Source organism: Heterodontus francisci, chromosome 17, assembly GCF_036365525.1.
Source record: "Heterodontus francisci isolate sHetFra1 chromosome 17, sHetFra1.hap1, whole genome shotgun sequence".
NCBI lineage: Eukaryota > Metazoa > Chordata > Chondrichthyes > Heterodontiformes > Heterodontidae > Heterodontus > Heterodontus francisci.
In genome coordinates, this window is record NC_090387.1 from 42,728,403 (window position 1) to 42,743,186 (window position 14,784).

At 42.3% G+C, this 14,784-nt stretch overlaps 1 long non-coding RNA gene across 2 annotated transcripts in view; it reads left to right on the forward strand.

Annotated features, from left to right (window-relative positions):
* LOC137379189 (uncharacterized) overlaps window positions 1-14,784 on the forward strand; it is a 107,785-nt gene that overhangs the window by 44,226 nt on the left and 48,775 nt on the right. For both annotated transcript variants that reach the window (XR_010976755.1, XR_010976756.1), the window contains exon 2: window positions 864-951. This is a non-coding gene — a long non-coding RNA (uncharacterized lncRNA). The remainder of the gene's footprint in view (window positions 1-863; window positions 952-14,784) is intronic.

The window sequence follows — 14,784 nt, forward strand, 5'->3', positions numbered from 1 at the left end:
TTGTAAGCTGAAATGGGGGGAGAGAGAGAGAGAGAGGGGGACCCCCCCCCAACTTAGGTCCGCACATGTCAGAGTCCAGAAGTTTGTCCTCTGCTGCAGAGAAAACACCAGCTTAAAACCACGTATAATATATATAGCTTAACCCTCAGATGGGGAGGGGCTTGTCACATGACAGTCACTCAGTGATTCGAACATTCAAACAGTTAGCAATATTTCTTTCTTGCTAAAAAGAACAGGTAGTTCCCTTAAACTTCCTGGGTCTTGGGTCTTGGTTCTTGCTGGGGCATGTGCAACCATTTCATCTCCACCTCACAAGTCTTGCAAGGTAGGATACAGGGTTGCAAATTAGGTGGCCATCCTAAGCTGTTGGCAAAATCATCTTTTTTATCTATCTTTTTAAATTAAAAAAAATACAAATTCAGATCTCCAGTCAGCGGATTAAAGAAAATGATCATTCAACAAAGCAAGTTGGCGTCTGGGACACAGAACTTCAGGTGGTTAATACATTCAGAAGATCGCAGACTCAGTGTAGTTAAGCAAGTTATAGGGCGTAACGTGCAAAAATGTTTCAGTTGCACTAAACATTAATGCTACTCTACAGAGAAAACCATGAGTGGAAAGGTAACAATGTATGAAGGGGTTATTAAGGCAGTTCTGACAAAAGTATCAGCCCATCCATCCAAGGACTTATCAGCCGTGATACATGGCAATAAGTCAGATAAGTTAGCGATAGCAGTGAGGAGCTTAAGAAAATTATTGCTGATAATCAGCCTTATAAACCACCATAGTACTGCTAAATATTATGATTTTTTTTTTTAGCACAAATGAGCTTTGTTATATTCCTACATTTCTGTCAAAATCAGATGGGTGAAGGTGTCAGCAGTGCTTTTACCATCTTAATGAGAAGACAAGCAGAACAATGAATGTGATTTTAGAGGCACGGACCCACAGGTGAGTATGAAACAAAGAGAAAAAATTTAATCCTTTTTCAAATAACAATATCTATTGTTCTACTGTATATTTTTTAAGAACTGCTAATGCAGTATTTTGCACTGAAAGTTTCTGGTGTCGACAGGCTACAAGGCTATACATTTTGCATTTCTAGTATGTATAGGGCTGATATCCATAGAAATGGGGCACTTTTCTTTAGACTTGCTTTTTGATGACAACATTAAAATCAGTAAGGGGCACTGGATAGGTCACCAGTCATTTTGGCATTGCACTAACATTGTAACCATAACTTCGATCTTAGATAAAGCATCCAGAGCTGCATCGAGTTACATTTCCTTTAAACACACATTCACCTTGAATTTCTCATTAGATTTGTGGTTGCTGCACTGAATAACTTTGTACCACGATCCTCCTTTTGTCTTTTAACTCATTCCTTCGATTTAAAAAGAAACACTGGCCACCTATTTATGACCTTGATTAAAATTCAAGTTTGAAAAGGTGTGGGATTGCTGTATCATCTATATCTTTCATAACTTGAAATTATACTATAATGCAAGAATCCATTACATAAAAACCACTAGAGAAACAATGGTATTCTATGCACAATAATTAGACTTTATATGTAGAAGTATTGTACAGATGAATCTAACAGTTAAGTAATTAATTGTTGAATTTGCTCCTAAAAGGACGCAAATGCAGCGCAAAACCAGTTTCCAGCTCTCAAACGATACAAATTGCTTCACAGTTAGGTTGTGCTGTCCAATTAGTGTCTTCATGTAAATTATAGATCCATACATACTAATTGGCTGTAAATCATGCACTTTTTTTTGGCCACATAATTTCCTTTGTGAAAAGTGGTGAAAATAGTGGAATCAGGAGAAACAACTGTGAAAGGTAATGATTTTTTGATATAAACATGGTCCTGTTTTAGACAAGGTCCTAAGATGCATGTTTTAAAAAATTGGTGTCATCTGTTTCAGTTCTTCCAACTCAACCGCAACAACAGCTTATATGTATACAGAACCTTTAATGCAATTAAATGTTCTAAGGAACTTCACAGGAACCTTATAAAACAAAGTATGACCCCGAGCCACAAAAGGAGATATTAGGTCAGACGACCATAAGCTTGGTCAAAGAGATACATTTCAAGGAGTGCCTTAAAGAAGGAAAATGAGGTGGAGAGGTGTAGGGAGGGTATTCCAGAGCTTGGAACTCTGTAAAGATAAAGGAAACTTTGGAACAGGTGTCTTAGGGAAATAATTCATTGAGATGGATTTTCATATGACTGCTTCTACCGGGCAGGATGGAAGTGGTCCAAGGCCCAAACAAAAAAAAGGAGGTTATGATGGAGCTGTATAAAACGCTAGTTAGGCCACAGCTGGAGTACTGTGTACAGTTCTGGTCGCCACACTATAGGAAGGATGTGATTGCACTGGAGAGGGTGCAGAGGAGATTCACCAGGATGTTGCCTGGGCTGGAGCATTTCAGCTATGAAGAGAGACTGGATAGGCTTGGGTTGTTTTCCTTCGAGCAGAGATGGCTGAGGGGGGACCTTATTGAGGTATACAAAATTATGAGGGGCATTGATAGGTTAGATAGGAATAAACTTTTTCCCTTAGCAGAGGGGTCAATAACCAGGGGGCATAGTTTTAAGGTAAAGGGAAGGAGGTTTAGAGTGGATTTGAGGAAACATTTTTTCACCCAGAGGGTGGTTGGAATTTGGAACACACTGCCTGAAGAGATGGTAGAGGCAGGAACCCTCACAACATTTAAGAAGTATTTAGATGAGCACTTAAAACGTTTTAGCATACAAGGCTACGGGCCAAGTGCTGGAAAATGGGATTAGAATAGTTAGGTGCTTGATGGCCGGCACAGGCACGATGGGCTGAAGGGCCTGTTTCTGTGCTGTATAACTCTATGACTCTATTACCAGACTTTTGGTGAACGATGCATTTGGAGTAGCTCGGCAATCAGGGAGGGCTGATAAAACCAGCATCTCTACCATGAAGCCCAGCAAGTTCAGGTAAATTGGGGTGTGGAAGGCAATCTTCAGGTTAGATATTCAATGGATTATTCCAATACTCTTCTAGATGGCCTCCATTGTTAATTGTATATCAATTGTGTTTAATTATATACAGGTGAAGGGCATTAATTGGAGTTTCACTTGAACACATATAAAAAGACACTTACTGAAACTGTGGTGTGGTTGAGCTTGTAATGTTTCGCTCTGTAAATAAATGTCAGGTTGAGTAAAAAATGTCTCTAGTACTATACTTAACCAACTGGTTTTCTGGAGTATAGCATCTATCTTCCATAAACTTCAGTTCATTCAACCCTCTGCTGCTCGTACCCTATCCCATACAAAGTCCAGCTCGCCTATTGTCCTTGCTGACTTGCATTGGCTCCCTGGCCCCTAATCCCTCCAATTTAAGATATCATCTTTACATTCTTTCATGGTTTCGACCTGCCTATGACTCTACCTGCACCCAGCCCTACAACCCTTCCCGAATACTCCTCTGTTTTGCCAATTACACCTTTGTGTGAAACTCCTTCCAATTAGTCAACATTGGCAATGAGAATTCCCTCCCTAAGCCTCTTTGACTCCATTTCCCTCTCCGCTTTTAAAACTCTGCTTAAAATCCATCTCTTTGATGAAGCTTTTGCTAACTCCTCCTAATATCTCCTTCTTTGGCTCGGCATCCATTTATTTCTGATTACATCTCTGGGAATCATCTTGGGACATTTTTCAACATTTAAGGCGCTTTATAAATTCAAGTTATTGTTGTTTTGGTTGTCAAATATGCTGGACCAGTTCAAGGACGCATCTGCAATCAGCACTTTGCCCATATGCTAGTCATTGCCTATAGAGTCAACCAATTGCAGTAATGGAGCCTTTCAAACAATGCCACATGTAGGGTTGAGGAATTCATACAGTACAGTGATCCAGCAGCAAAAAAGAGAAATGTCAGAAAATTAATGCTAGAATAGTGGCAAAGTGGTGAAGTGTAGCCCTCGTGGGATGGATATTAGCTTGGAGGCGGGAAGGAATGGTGGGGGGTGGTGGTGTTGGTGGGAAGGGAAGGGAAGGGGAGCCTGTTTTTGAGGTCAGGAAACACAGACTGACAGGCTGGCTGCTTGTCGGGGGTGAAAGCCTGCAACACAAGGCTGCAGCCAAGCTGGGCTGAGAGCAGGTAGGTTTAGTTGGGGCTGGAAGAGATTGTGGGGGGGTGGACCTGGTGGCAGATGGTGTTCTGGGGGTGAGGGACAGTTGGTGATTGGGGGAGCAGATGGTAGTCATGACAATCTGATCGTGAGGGGGGCAGGCACATATCGGGGGGCATTTAATGGGCTCCTGCTCCTCCTGGCCCAAAAGCAGTGCTGTAAAAGCATTTACCTTATAGATTCAGCTCTTCTCACCTCCTTTCACCTGTCAGTTTTCTCAGGTACATGGAAACCTAGCTGAGTGGGGTTAAAAATAGAATCACTGCTAAAATGAACCCTCATTAAAATATTTAAATGACTAACCTGCCTCCTGCGAGCAGAATGGTCACCCACCCCTCGTCCTCTTCAGTTAAAACTGGAACTGAGCATGATCAAGGCTGTTGGGTTCCTCTTTCAAGTTTTTAGCTTGTTAATCTCCCACCCAAACCAAACCCACCCATTTTTGGGAGCTAAAATTTCCCCAGTGGTCTTCTTAGCATGAATTTGGTAGAATCTAATTAGAAAGGTGCTCAACTATTTTTCAGAATTTATTCTGGGCTAATGGCAGATATGTATCACTCCAGGCAAAATGCTGGGTATTACATGGGGAAGTCATATCGTGGTAGGAGGAACTGCTGAGTGGGATACCCCAGGGATTGGTATTAGGACTATTTATCTCAATGACTGGGATCAAAAACTGAAAACAAATTACTTACATTTATTGAAAATACCAAATTAGAAGGATCAGTCTATTCTGAGGAAATAGCTCAAGAATATAATATGAGTTGGACAATGAGTTGATGGGATAATACCAGATGAAATATAATATGGATGGTTCTCAAGTACAGTACATCAGAATGGACAAGTCAGCTTCTCCATGAACCGTATTGAAGTAGCTAAGGGTAAAGTTGAAAGAGACCTAGGAGTCTTAATACATCCAAGCAATGTAGAACAGCAATTAACAAAACAAATGGCATATTTAACCACATAGCCAACACAGTAGAGTGCCAGTCAGAAAAAGTCATTCTTAAATTATATAGTGTTCCGGTCACCTCGAGTGCTGGGTCTGGTTCTGGTCAGCAAGACATAAGGAACAGGTCAAACATTGAAGGCAATTCAGAAAAAAGCCATAAATCTGATCCTTGGTGCCAGAGGTACAAGAAAAGACAGGAAAAATCTTAGATTTTCAGCCAGAAAAGGCACTGACTGTAATGATCTTACTGATGCTTATAAGATAGTAAATGATATGGAAGAGGTAAATGCATAAAATTACTTCAAACTAAACTGTGAGATTAGAGTAAAGAAATACATGGTTAAATCATTAAAAGGCAAATTTAGGAACCGGTTCTTTTTCACACAAAGAGTAATCAATACCAATAGATGGGATAAACTTCTGGATACAGTAGTAGAAAGGAAAACCCTGGAATCATTTAAGAACTTATTGGATGCTGCATTGGGGATGAGGGAGGGGCACTGCAGGGCCTTTCTGGATGCATGAATTAAGATGGGCATTCTTACCTTGTGAGGAAGGAAATTTCAGTACAGCATAAACTTCAGCAAAAAGTCAATTTCCTGAATGAAAATTGTTTTACGGCAGTTCAAACTATAATTGTGCAAAAGCAAAACAGCTATCTTAATAGTTTATCAACACTTATTAAAGTATATTGAACAATATGACCAATGTATTAGCCATAAGTAGAAGGACTATTGGATCCAAGTGAACTTATTGTCTGAGGTGTGGCTGTTAATGTATGGTAAAAGCTTGCATTTCTGGGATGAGCTGAATTGACGGACTCGATAGTTACATCAATATCAAACTACCAACAGTCATGGTAAGTGTTCCTTTATGTCATGCTTTAACCAGCTCACTGTCCCCTTTTCCAGCATAAAGCATTCTGGAGTGTTCATTATGATTATAATATCAGATCTTTCAGGTGGGAATATCAAGCGTTCCAATAAATCACTAAAAGAAAAAAATATGTAGGCATCAGTTAAGTGCATAAAAAAACTCACATTCCCTTTCTTCCATTTGTATGTAAATATCTAATAGCAATCATCATTTTCTCTTAAGTGTGTAAGTTTATGGTACACACTCAGTTGTCTCATGTAAAAGCAACTTAATTGCTCCTTGTTAGAGTATAGCCAATGGAAATGGCATGTTTTAAGCTCTTTAAGCAATACAAAACTGGCACATCACTGTAAATATAAAACAGCATGTTATTGAATTAATTATTTTTGTCCTACAGAGTGTTTTGTATCAGCTTTCACATGAAAACTCCTGATACATATATAAAACTATTGTGGAGAATTATTTATACACCTAACAGGAGTGCACTATACCATGTAATTTTCAGACAACCTCCAGTAGAGATTGGTAATCACAACACTGCAAAATACTAAAGAGTGGAAAATATAAGAAATTAGTTGTAAAAATGTTGTCAGTGATTTATTCCTGCAATTTAAAAAAAAATCTCTGGCAGTGAAAAATAAGAAATCAAACTTAAGCCAACAATAAAAAGATGCTACCTGAAATGCAGGCAACAACATGAGTTGAAATTTTGATCTAGGTGGTGAGGTTTACTGCTGGATTTCTGAGCAGTTTGTATGTTATGGTACCAGCATCATTGGGTTTCAATTTTCTTGACTCCCATTGAAGTGGCCGTAGGGGGCGATGACTGAAGGAGACGTGGTATGAAAATGGGCAGTAGGGAGAAAAATTAGTAAACGGAATCTGAATTTTCCTTTCGATAGATGTCCAGCTGGATGCTAACCTTGGGCAGGGTTTTGCATTTTGGCTTGCGGCCCCAACATTGATGGTCGAATGGGGGTCCCAACCCCGCACTGTGTGGGGACAGTCACCCAGCAGTGATTTTTCCTGAATGTTTTTTTTATTCTTTCAAGGGATGTGGGCGTCGATGGCTCGGCCAGCAATTATTACCCATCCCTAAGTGCCCTTGAGAAGGAGGTGGTGAGCTTTTTCTTGAACCGCTGCAGTCCATGTGGGGTAGGTACACCCACAGTGCTGTTAGGAAGGGAGTTCCAGGATTTTGACCCACTGTCAGTGAAGGCGCGGCGATATAGTTCTAAGTCAGAATGGTGTTTGGCTTGGAGGGGAACTTGCAGGTGGTGGCATTCCCATGCATTTGTTGCCCTTGTCCTTCTAGGTGGTAGAGGCCACAGTTTGGAAGGTGCTGTTGAAGGAGCCTTGGTGAGTTGCTGCAGTGCATCTTGTAGCTGGTACACACTGCTGCCACTGTGCGTCAGTGATGGAGGGGGTGAATGTTGAAGGTGATAGACGGTGTGCCAATCAAGCAGACTTCTTTGTCTTGGATGGTGTCGAGCTTCTTGAGTGTTGTTGGCCCTGCACTCATCCAGACAAGTGGAGAGGATTCCATCACACACCTGACTTGTGCCTTGTAGATGGTGGAGAGGTTTTGGGGAGTCAAGAGGTGAGTTACTCACCACAGAATTCCCAGCCTCTGACCTGCTCTTGTAGCCATAGTACTTATATGGTTGGTCCAGTTCAGTTTTAGGTCAATGGCAGCCCCAGGATGTTGATCGTGGGGGATTCAGCAATGGTAATGCCATTGAATTTCAAGGGGAGATGGTTAGATTCTCTCTTGTTGGAGATGGTCATTGCCTGGAATTTGTATGGTGTGAATGTAACTTGCCACTTATCAGGCCAAGTGTGAATGTTGTCCAGGTCTTGCTGCATATGTACACAGTCTGCTTCAGTATCTGAGGAGTTGTGGATGGTGCTGAACATTGTGCAATCATGAGCGAACTTTCTGCAATCATGAGCGAACATTCACACTTCTGAACTTATGAAGGAGGGAAGGTCATTGATGAAGCAGCTGAGATGGTTGGGCCTAGGACACTACCCCGAGGAACTCCTGCAGTAGTGTTCTTGGACTGAGATGATTGACCTCCAACAACAACAATCATCTTCCTTTGTGCTTGGTATGACTCCAACCAGTGGAGTGTTTTCCCCCTGATTCGCATTGACTCCAGTTTTGCTAGGGCTCCTTGATACCCCACTTGGTCAAATGCTGCCTTGATGTCAAGGGCTGTCACTCTCACCTCACCTCTGAAATTCAGCTCTTTCGTCCATGTTTGGACCAAAGGTTTAATGAAGTCAGGAGCTGACTGGCCCTGGAGTAGCCCTAACTGAGTGTTAGTGAGCAGGTTATTTCTGAGTAAATGCCACTTGATAGCACTGTTGACGACATCTTCTATCACTTTGCTGATGATCGAGAGTAGATTGATTGGGCGATAATTGGCCATGTTGGACTTGTCCTGCTTTTTGTGTACAGGACATACCTGAGCAATTTTCCACATTTTCGCGTAGATGCCAATGTTGTAGCCGTACTGGAACAGCTTGGCTAGGGGCACGGCCAGTTGTGGAGCATACGTCTTCAGTACTATTGCCGGAATTTTGTCAGGGCCCATGGCCTTTGCAGTATCCAGTGCCTTCAGCCGTTTCTTGATATCACGCGGAGTGAATCGAATTGGCTGAAGACTGTCATCTGTGATGCTGGGGAACTCAGGAGGAGGCCAAGATGGATCATCCACTCAGTACTTCTGACTGAAGCTAGATGCAAATGCTTCAGCCTTGTCTTTTGCACTGATGCGCCTGACTCCCCCATCATTGAGGATGGGCATATTTGTGAAGCCTCCTCCTCCTGTTATTTGTTTAATTGCCCACCACCGTTCACAACTGGATGTGGCAAGACTGCAGAGCTTAGATCTGCTCTGTTGGTTGTGGGATTGCTTAGCTCTGTCTATCGCATGTTGCTTCCGCTGCTTGGCATGCATGTAGTCCTGTACTGCAGCTTCACCAGGCTGACACCTCATTTTTTGGTATGCCTGGTTCTGCACCTGGCATGCCCTCCACTACTCTTCATTGAACCAGGGTTGATCCCCCGCTTGATGATAATGGTAGAGTGAGGGATATGCCGGGCCATGAGGTTATAGATTGTGGTTGAGCACAATTCTGCTACTGATGATGGCCCACAGTGCTTCATGGATGTCCAGTTTTAAGTTGCTAGATCTGTTCAAAATCTATCCCTTTTAGCACGGTGGTAATGCCACACAACATGATGAATTGACCAATTAGTGGCCAGAGGGCGGGCTCACAATCCAATTAAGGATGGCAGGTGGGCTCTCGAAGCTAGAGGGCCAATTGGAGGCCTGTATTGCAGCTTCACCAGGCTGACACCTCATGTTTTGGTATGCCTGGTTCTGCACCTCAAAACATGCCTGGAGCACTGGCCTCCCCAGTCTGCTGCCAGGAAGCTGCCTGAAGGAAGCTCATAAGATGATAACATCATAAGAAATAGGAGCAGGAGTAGGCCATTCAGCCCCTCGGGCCTGCTTCACCATTCAAGAAGATCATGGCTGCTCTTATTGTAACCTTAACTCCACTTTGCTGCCAGCCCCCCCATAACCTTTGACTCCCTTGTAGATCAAAAATCTTTCCAACTCAGCCTTGAATATATTCAATGACCCAGCCTCCACTGCTGTTTGGGGAAGAGAATTCCAAAGATTAGCGATTCTCTGAGAGAAGAAATTCCTCCTCATCTCCGTCTTAAATGGGAGACATCTTATTTTGAAACTGTGCCCCTTTGCTCTACATTTCCTCATGAGAGGAAACATCCTCTCAGCATCTACCCTGTCAAGTCCCCTCAGAATATGTTTCAATATGATCACTTCTCATTTTTCTAAACTCCAATGGGTATGGGCCAAATCTGTTCAACCATTCCTCATAATACAACTCCTTTATCCTAGGCATCAGCCTAGTGAACCCTCTCTGAACTGCTTCCAATGCAAGTATATCCCTCCTTAAGTACAGAGACCAAAACAGTACACAGTACTCTAGGTGCGATCTCACCAATGCCCTTTACAGTTGCAGCAAGACGTCCCCATCTTTATACTCCATCCCCTTTCCAGTACGAACATACGATTTAAGAGCAGAGGTAGGCCGCTCCGCCCCTCCAGCCTGCTCCACCATTCAATAAGATCATGGCTGATCTGTGTGTCTCGAATTCCACAGTCCCATCTACCCCTGATAGTCTTTGATTCCCTTGTCTAACAAGAATCTATCTACCCCCACCTTAAAATTATTCAATGAAGCTACCTCCGCCACCTTCTGAGGCAGAGTTCCAAAGACGCACAACCCTCAGAGAGAAAAACTATTTTCCTCATTCTGCCCTAAAAGGGTGACCCCTAATTTTAAAACTGCCCCCTACTTCTGGACTCCCCTACAAGAGGAAACATTCTTTCCACAACCACCTTGGCAAGACCATTCACGATCTTATATACTTCGATCAAGTCTCCCCTCACTCTTCTAAACTCCGGTGAAAACAAACCTAGTCTGTCCAACCTTCCCTCATAAGACAATCTGCTCTTTCCAGGTGTCAATCTAGTAAACCTCCTCTGACCCACCTCCAAAGAATTCACATCCTTCCTTATATAAGGAGACCAAATCCTTTTGAGATGTGGTCCTACCAATGCCCTGTATAACTGAAGCATAACATCCTTACTTTGATTTTCAATTCCTCTCGTAATAAAGGGTAGCATTCCATTAGCCTTCTTTATTACCTGTTGTACCTGCATACTAACCTTTTATGACTCATGCACTGGGACACCTAGATCCCTCTGCACCTTAGAGTTCTGCAGTCATTCTACATTTAAGTAAAACTCTGCTTTTTTATTCTTCCTGCCAAAGTGAACAACTTCACGTTTTCCCACATGATACTCCATCTGTCAGATTTTTGCCCACTCACTGAATTTATCTATATCAGTCTGCAAGCTCCTTATATCCTCTTCACAACATACTTTCCTACCTATCTTTGTGCCATCTGCAAATTTAGCTACAATGCCATCACTCCCCTCATCTAAGTGATTGATATAAATTGTAAAAAGTTGAGGCCCCAGCACAACCCTTGTGGGACTCCACTTGTCACATCCTGCCAATCAGAAAAGGACCCAATTATGCATATTCTCTGTTTTCTGCCAGCCAGCCAATCTTTTATCCATGCTAATATGTTACCCACTACACCATGAGCTCCTCTTTGTGCAATAACCTTTTATGTGGCACCTTGTCAAATGCCTTCTGGAAATCCAAGTACAGTACATCAACAGGCTCTGCTTTATCCACAGCACATGTTACTCCTTCAAAGAACTCCAATAAATTGGCTAAACACGATCTCCCTTTCACAAAGCCATGTGGACTATTCCCGATTACCTTAAGTTTTTCTAAGTGCCCAGCTATAGCCTCCTTAATGATCGATTCTAACACCTTCCCCACAACAGACGTCAAGCTAACTGGCCTATAGTTACCTGTTTTCTGCCTCCCCCCTTCTTGAATAGAGGAGGTTATATTTGCTATTTTCCAGTCTGATGGAACTTTTCCAGAATCTAGTGAACTTTGAAAAGTTAACACCAACGCATCTACTACCTCATTAGCCATCTCTTTTAAGACCCTAGGATGAAGCCCATCAGGATCCGAGGACTTGTCAGCCCGCAGCTCCATCAGTTTGGTCAGTACCGCTTCCCTGGTGATTGTAATTTCACCTAGTTCCTCTCTTCCTTCCACCTCCTGATTTACAGCTATTACTGGAATGTTTTTGTATCCTCTATAGTGAAGACAGAAGCAAAATATTTGTTCATCTGGCATTTCCTTATTATCTACAATTAACTCCCCATTCTCACTCTCTAGGGGACCAGCTTTACTTACGCTTTTCCTTTTTAAATATCTATAGAAATTCTTGCTATCCATTTTTACATTTCTAGCCAGCTTCCTCTCATATTCTAATTTCTTTCCCCGATTAACCTTTTAGTCATTCTGACCAATCATCTGACTTGCAACTCATCTTTGTGCAATTATATGCCTTTTCCTTAAGCTTGATGCTTTCTTTAACTTCTTTCTTTAACCACGGATGGTGGGTCCTCCCCTTAGAATTTTTCCTTATAGTAGGAATAAATATATCCTGAGTATTCTGAAATATCCCCTTGAATGCCTGCCACTGCTTTTCTATTGATCTATCCCATTGCCTAGTAACCCAGCTATCTGTTATGACCTGGTGAGAAAGGGGTCTAGGGTTCCCTCTCAGTCTTCACCTGTACCGTAACAGGGTTTAATTTTAAGCACGCTATTTTTTGAGCTCCCCTCAGTGAATCCTTGTTCACTAACTTCCAATTATAAGGCAAAGAAACTAGCCAAACAAGTTTTCTTAGGTTTAAAGAAAAAACATGGAATTTTATTAAACTTAAACTCTAATTCGGTTAACGCCTACGGATACGCGACATGCCCATGCTAGCATGCATATGCGATACACGCATGCAGATAGAGACAGAAAAGAGCAGAAGAAATAAAGTGGAAAAGTTTGAGGCAATATCTGAAGATGGCTTTGATTACTGTTCTTCGAACTTGCTGTAAAGTCCTTAATTGTAGGTAGGTCTTGATTTTCGTTGAGGCCCAGTATTCTTCTTAAACCTTGTTTGATGTAGGAGACTTTTCTCTCTTGAAGTTCATGTGTCCTCAGTGGGTCCAGAGGCTTGTGAGAAAGAGATGGGAGCAGACAGGAGAGGTCTTCTCACTCCAGGAGTAAACAATCTTTTTCAGTTCCAATTCTTTGTGCAATTCAGAAAAACCTAGGTTGCCAAGCAGGTTAGTCGAGTGACTAGCTGGCCTGACCATGTCTGTTTGTGGATTCTCTTGTCTTAGCTGACGTTGGAATGTCTCTTCTTTCACACAATACCTGGTGCTGAAAGTCGATTGTGGGTTAAATTGGAGCAGGGAATAGTCCCTTTGTCCTTGCAGGCACTATCTGTTAGTATGCAAATATTTTTTCCAGCCATGGTTGATCTGTTTAATAAGTCATTTTCTCGCTCCAGCAACAGTTTTAAAATCAATGTTAATATGACAAAATTAATATGCCTCATTCTTGGCAGGTGGGCAGTCTGAATGATATATCTCAGCTTTCATGCCCACATACTTGTTTAAGTTTAAAATACTAATCTTATACTCGCTCTTCTCTCTTTCAGACTGGATGTAAAGTTCAATCATATTGTGGTCACTGCTACCTAGAAGTGCCTTTACTCTGAGGTCATTAACTTATCCTGTCACATTACACAATACCAAGTCTAATATAACCTGCTGTCTGGTTGGTTCCAGAACATGCTGTTCTAAGAAACTCTCTCGAAAGCATTCTATGAACTCCTCATCTAGGCTGTTATTGCCAATCTGATTTTTTCAGTTTATATGTAGATTAAAATCACCTATAACTACTGCCATCCCTTTAACACAAGCACCCAATATTTCTTCTTGTATACTTCTTCCTACATTATGGTTACTGTTAGGGGGCCTGTAGACCACTCCCACTAGTGACTTCTTTCCCCTACTATTCCTCATCTCCACCTACAGATTCTACATCTTGATCTCCTGAACTAAGGTCATCTCTAACTATTGCACCAATGCCATCCTTAAGGGTGCTACCCCTCCACCTTTACTAGTTTCCTATTCTTCTTGAACATCATATACCCCTCAATATTCAGGACCTAATCTTTGTCATCCTGCAGCCACGTCTCCATAATGGTTATCGGATCATATTTATTTACTTCAATGTGCGCTATCAGTTCGTCTGCTTTGTTATGAATGCTATGTGCATTCAGATACAGAACCTTTAGTTTTGTATTTTTGTTATTTTTGTAACATCTAGTCTCGACTGTTGGTGTATTCTTAGGTTTTTGCTCTCTGGCCCTTCCTGCCATTCTCTGACCTTCATTCCCCATATTATTATTCTGCTCTCCTGTCTTGACTATACCACTTGGTTTGCTATATCTACCCAGGCTTGATCCCTCACTAGCCTCCCCCCCCCCCCCCCCCCCCCCGCCCCCCGCTTGTTTAGTTTAAAGACCTCTCTAGAGTCATAGGGTTATACAGCACAGAAACAGGCCTTTCGGCCCATCGTGTCTGTGCTGGCCATCAAGCACCTAACTATTCTAATCCCATTTTCCAGCACTTGGCCCGTAGCCTTGAATGCTATTGTGCTTCAAGTGCTCATCTAAATACTTCTTAAATGTTTTCAAGGTTCCTGCCTCTACCCCACCCCTTCAGGCAGTGTGTTCCAGATTCCAGCCACCCTCTGGGTGAAAATATTTTCCCTCAAATCCCCTCTAAACCTCCTTCCCCTTACCTTAAATCTATGCCCCCTGGTTATTGACCCCTCCGCTAAGGGAAAAAGTTTATTCCTATCTAATCTATCAATGCCCCTCATAATTTTGTATACCTCAATCAGGTCCCCCCTCAGCCTTCTCTACTCTAAGGAAAACAACCTTAGCCTTTCCCGTCTCCGTTCATAGCTGAAATGCTCCAGCCCAGGCAACATCCTGGTGAATCTCCTCTGCACCCTCTCCAGTGCAATCACATCCTTCCTATAGTGTGGTGCCCAGAACTGTACATAGTACTCCAGCTGTGGTCTAACTAGCATTTTATACAGCTCCATCATAACCTCCCTGATCTTATTTTCTATGCCTCGGCTAATAAAGGCAAGTATCCCATATGCCTTCCTAACCACCTTAACTACCAGTGCTGCTGCCTTCAGATTTCTATGGACAAGTACACCAAGG